We start from the raw sequence: 6253 nt of genomic DNA, 5'->3' as shown, positions 1-6253 counted from the left end.
AACAATGCCTACAAAACTATCCCAGGAAGTTGGCCTTAGTACCATCCCTAAAGGTGGTAAGAATGGGGCAGGGGTTAGGGGACAGAACTCAAGTAGAGAGGAATTCACCCAAATTTATAGATAGTGCAAGCAAAATATGGTAGTTTCTTGGGGTTCCTTCCCCAGCCTTGAGCTAGAAAATAATAGAGACATTTAAAAGTACAATTCTGTGGTACCAGTAGCTGTTCAATACTACATGGCTCTCAATTTTCAAAGCAAACCCAAGGAACCCTATATGATTAATTAGCACTTGTTGCACCTATGAAAAGAATCAGGCAAACCTAATGAATCCAGCCCCTTTTTTATCATCAAGAATAACCTTTGAGATTTTTATGGTCACAAAAAGGGAAGTTGTTAGGGAAATTGGAAAGACTTTGAAAGGGGCAAAAAGGCTACTGGGAATACTTTGATGGAATATCAGATATCTCTTCTGGGTTATCTGGTTCTATACACATTTTGCCTTTTTGGGTGGGGGTGGGGCTTTGAGTTATGTTATAGTCCTGTGAATTATGGAAAACCAATGTAGAAATGATTACTGCCCAGAGAAGTAAAAGAATTCTGCTGGTGAAGATGCAACTGATTTCCCCCTGTGGATAAGGCCAGTTTTGTGTCTATAAGCAAATTCATTTCAGCTCTCCTAATTGCTTATATATGTGTCTGTTCTTTGAATTATCCTTTGAGCCATTTTTTAAAACATCTTACTTGTTCCCTCATTAATAATGAGCTAAATAAAATTTTTGACATATGCCAGCTTTATGAGAGTCATGGATTTACACTTGTGAAAAAACATATTTATCCACATGTTGTGTATTTGAGCTCTCTTTAGATATAAAAGGTGAACCAAGGACCCAGCTTTATTTTGTCAAAAAGCTAGTCATTTTTTCATGATTTATTGAATAGCCCATACTTTCCAATGCCCCCATTCTGGTGTTATTTGGGCCATTTATGTGTTCTCTATTATGATCTGTTTATTTATTTCCACATCAGTAAAAATCTGTTGTAGGTGCTGCAGCTTTATAATACATTTTAATAATCTGACAGGTTATTTTGATGTTGCACTGAGCCCACAGAGGAAGAACAGATTGTCCTGCCAATTTGGATTAGTCTAAAATGTAAACTAATTAAAGATAAAACATTGGTATACAAAAAACTGGCCCAGTTATTTGGGCCTCATCAACCCCTTTCAGACTATCCTAACCAGACAGAATACAATTATGAGTCTAGAAGGTAAGCAAACAGGTCTTCTGAGTTGCAAAGTTAGTAAACCCATAGTTTATTCCATAGGGGAGATAGAGAATAACCCTTACCCAGACAATTACATGTAAAATAGGGCAGAATAGAATGGTATTGGCAGACATTCATGGAATGATAGTAGAAGAAGTCAGAACTGTCAAAAGCACTGGAGGATTGAACCTTTTGATTTAGAACAAAACCTGCCCATATGCTCAATGGCCTTTTGGATGTTTGCATTTTAACAACTGCTTGAGTTTGAAAGTAATAATTACTTACACTCTTTGCCTCTGGGGTTTTGATCAACAAAGGGTTAGACAAAGAGATGCATATGGATAAAAATATCAGCTTTATTGCCAATGAAGCTAAATTGGAATACACAGCTTGGACTCCTGTGCCCCAGATTTCCAACTTGAGATCCACATGTGCACCTGTGCTCTGCAGAATGGGCTATCGTCCAGGCAGCTCAGGGAGAGTCAAGAAGGGCCTCATACCTGGTCATACTATGCCCAGGTTGTTTTTGCACTAGCCCCGTCTACAAAAGGAATCTGGATATCAGACTCTGGCCATGTTGCTGTTCTGATAAAACATGTGGGAGGAGCCAGGGATGGATAGAGAAAAGGTCAAGCTGTAGAAGCTTTCCCCTTAAAAGTTCCAGAGAAATGGAAGTGTTGATAGAATTTTCTGTGTTACAGGTGGCTACAATATGAGTAGAGGAAGACCAGAGTCCCTATTACAACGTAGTACAGAAATTGATATCCATAAAGATGAACCCGACTTTAAAAAGAAAATACTATGTTCAGCCTACTCTGATTACAAAGAATGGAGAAATATGTAATCTGTTTCAGATCAGATAGATTTCTATCAGAAGTATTTTTTTTTAAGTTTGGGTATGTAAATATGAGCTTTCATGAACATGTAATGTTCTAGAACACTGACAAATGTGTGCAAATCTGTCTCCAACAATCAAACGCCCCCCCCATTTTAGTATTGCATCCCAAAAGAACGAAGGTAAAACTCAAAAATACTTTCAGTTCACATTTTTAATGTTTAAAAACTATGTTAACAGAGCAATTATAGAACAGAATTTCTTATATTTCTTTATTTACACCACATCCTGGGGGGAAAATAAACTATTTGATTAACCATGAATAGCAAAGTTTTGTGACTTGTGACTCACTTCTATCACCCATCTGAAAGTCATTTACAAGTTTTTACATTAATAAAACAGTGGTGTGCTACACATACTGGACTTATATGAAGTCTAAAATACAACTGGACTCTGGAGAGTGGATTACGTACCAATGGTCAAGATTCAAGTGTTTTGGGGAAAAAAAGACTTAAGACAGTCTATGTTGGTGTCAACATTGAAAATGAAAGGCAAACATGCAAGACTTTCAAAAGCTGATAAGATAACGGTCCTTTTTTTGTCCTTCAAATTTGTGCTCATAGTTAATGTTCAGGTTTTTCCCCCCTTTCAAAGATCCCAAAATTTGGGAAATGTAGCAGTTCAATTTAATTTTGAAAAGAAAATTCTCCCCACTTTCTGTTTTCATAAATACTGTGTAGTGGTATCAGTGTTAATAGCGAAAGAGCATTATGAAGAAACAGTTTGCCATTTGGGGTATATCTATTTCTATATGACAATAATTTGGGTCTAAATAGTCCTTATTTGTAGTTCAGAGGATTATCTCTTAAATAATTGATCTTAATACCAGTATAAGAAATCAATGCAACTATTTCTCCGACATTTTGCTTTCTAAACAATTAAGTAAGAGTTTTAGATTCCAAGTTTACACTGAGAGAACGATGTTACCTGGGTGAGAATGTAAATTTTTCTAATTCCCAAACAAAACCACTAATATCTATGACATTTATTCTTGATATGCAAATACTAGATTCTTGATATGCAGACTTTTATTTCAGTGTGGATCAACAACTGCAAAAATATACAGCCTCCTATTTATTTACAACATATTTACATACAAATGAAGTATTTCCTACAATAAACCTCAGCTGCATAGATTCTTCCTTTTAAAAACACAAATTCAAGACTGTAGACAGATGGGCCCAGTTCACAGCCCTTCCTCTGAGAACACCCTGAAGGAAAATGACCTAGCCTTGCGAATTTTACAATTTTCAAGAACTTCCCCTTTTAGATTTAGCGGTATTTTTCAGTTGTTAGCCACCTCATTCCCAATTTGTACCTGAAAGCCCTATGTCATCACAAATAATTCACTGTATTATTTTAGAGGAAATATGTTCTGTTGCTAAAGGATTCTCAAGATCTGCCATCTCTCAGGAAAACCATTTATTAGCACTAGATAACAGTCTGTATCTTCTGTGTTTTGAGAGTGGCTACAAGTTGATAGTGAAGTGGAATGGAGGAATTCTATTCTTAAAGCTTCTGCCCTTTCTAAGCCTCAAGCCATTTACATTGATAAACTGAGGGAAACTCGTGGCTTTTGCTCTGAGCCGTAAGATCAAATATCTGATCATGTCCTCAACCTCTTCCCCACCCCAATAAATGTGCCGTCCTGCATTGTGATCTACTGAAATGGAGCCGAGCTCTACATCCTTTTCTGAGCAGTTTGTAGATGCTTTATGCAGTACAGACCTTTCTAGAGAATTCACTTTAAAAGGAGGACAGGCTCAATCATTACACGATGTGCACGAACACAGTGGAGAGCTTACTCCTGACATGAATTCAGTATTTCACCTAAGGCTGCCTTTACAAAGGGTGCTTTCTTTTCCTTCTCCGCAAAGACAAAAACACTTCACTTTCATTTCCTCACAGCTTCAAAAAATGTCATCTTAGTGCACCGCAGCCCAGGCAGACCCGAGTGCAGGCAGCCTTCCTTGTCGACTGCGCACCGGCACCAGCATTTCCTAGGCACCATACTCTGAGGTAGGACTAATGGGGAGAAAGAAATGAGAGACAAATTGACCTGGAGTGGTTCTCGCACTTAACATGCATCAAGATCAGGCAGAGGGCTTGTTCAAACCCAGACTGCTGAGGGCTTCCACTCTGAGCGTTTCTGATTTCATCAGTTCTGGGGTGGGGACCCAAACCCTGCATTCCAGCATGTCCTTGGGTGATGCTGCTGCTGGTCTGGGGACCACACTGTGAGAACCACTGGCTTAGAGGCTTGAGTCCAACTCCAGAAGGAAGTCAGCTGTGGGGCGGTTTCTGATGTGTCCTCTCAAACACAGGAACCTTACCACAGTCTCCTGTCCACCCCCAGCCCCATGACCATCCCCCCGGGTACCTTTCTCAACAGGGTCTGCAAATAGAAAGAAGGAAAGTCAGGAGAGAGCTTTTTTACACCGATCTGATTACTAGGCAGTTAAACCATGGTTCACTAGCACGAAACCCATTAAAAGTGCTGTGTGCTGGCTTCAAGGACTGGCACAAGGGAGAAGTTATGCAGCAACATCCTGTTCTGTAACGGGCAGGGGAAGAGACAAACTATAGGAGCAACAGGTCCTACAAACTGAAAAGTCAGGCCAAGCCTGAGACCTCCAGGCAAAAGGAGGGATACCAGCTGAGGAATGCCACTGGCGGGCTCACAAGAGGCCCCCTCACCGTCCTTCCCCTCCTCCTACCACCAGGTTCTTCGGTGGCCCTGGACTTCTTCTTCCCCTCCTTTGCTGGAGACCCTGCTTCAGGCCCTGCTGGTCTCCACTAACTGGTGGTGACCCTACCCCCACCATCTGGAAGGTGGCATGTGGCTGGCGTGGGCAGTCCAGATTCCATTAAAAGGAGTGACGTACTCTTGGCAACTGTGAACAAATACTCCTTAGAAACAATATTATTTTTGGTGGTTAAGGCTTTTTAGCCATCGTGTTATACTATCCTATTCTGCTAAATGATGGGTCTCATCATCTTTCCTAGCTGCTCTGGGGGCCTAAACACCATGTATAACCTGGTTTTTAGAGGAAAATACATTCCAGGTTGCAAACAACCACCTAACAGGGTTTTGCAACATGATCTGCTTATAAATTGGGGACAGCCTGTATTTAACGAGACTAGATTTCTTTCCTGTACACCCTTTACTACTCCACTCCCAATAAGTAACATTAGGTAAATTAGGGATTTACAGTATATTGTGTTATAATAACTAGAGAACAGCTCTAAATCCAAAGTATGAAACTGGCACTGTTCACTAGTGTTAAGTTTCTATCTACCAAAGGAAAACGTGCTGCTCCCAATGGCTTAGGTATAATATTCTTTAGTCTACTAATTTAGCAGAAAAACTTCTATAGCACTTGACTGCTGTTTAAATTCTACCTAACATCTGTGATACATGTATTTTTGGCTACCAGTTCACTATTCTGAACAAGAAGAATTATTGCAGTACACTTTACAGCTAATCCCACACAAACGATGTAATTAATCCGTGGTATTTGACAAATTACAGTAGGGTCTATTATATTCAGTCAAAAATAAACTTAGATAAACATACAAAGAAGATTTTTAAAAACCTGCAGTATCACAGACATCAACAACAATGTGCCTCCTCTAAATAAATATTTTAAATAATAATAAAAATTCCCTGTATTGACACATAAAATCCAGAGATCCAAAAATATCACTACCCATCCCAAGAGTTAATGATAATTTTCTAAGTTGACTTTGTGTAAAGTGTAGAATGAATTGTTATAAATTAATGAGGAAAATAGAAAGTAGCATAATATCACTTGCAAACTCAACTAGGTATTTTTTTTAATGGAGGGTCAGTCCACTACCTGGCTATTTCATTACTCGGTGCCCTAGACAAGCCTCCCAGGGCCAACAGACTTGTTTTGCTCGGTTTCTCTCCCTGTTCATCCAATATGGAAGACATTGCTGAAAAGGACAGAGGTGGCTATGGACTTTACTAGGTTAGGTATTCACGTATGGGTAGGTATTCACATCTAATTACCTGAACTCTGACCTAATGTGGATATAATTCTGCAACAGTACATTAAAAGCTATGATGAT

Source organism: Phoca vitulina, unplaced genomic scaffold (genome assembly GCF_004348235.1).
Source record: "Phoca vitulina isolate PV1807 unplaced genomic scaffold, GSC_HSeal_1.0 scaffold23, whole genome shotgun sequence".
Taxonomy (NCBI): Eukaryota; Metazoa; Chordata; class Mammalia; order Carnivora; family Phocidae; genus Phoca; species Phoca vitulina.
This window is presented reverse-complemented; position numbering follows the sequence as displayed.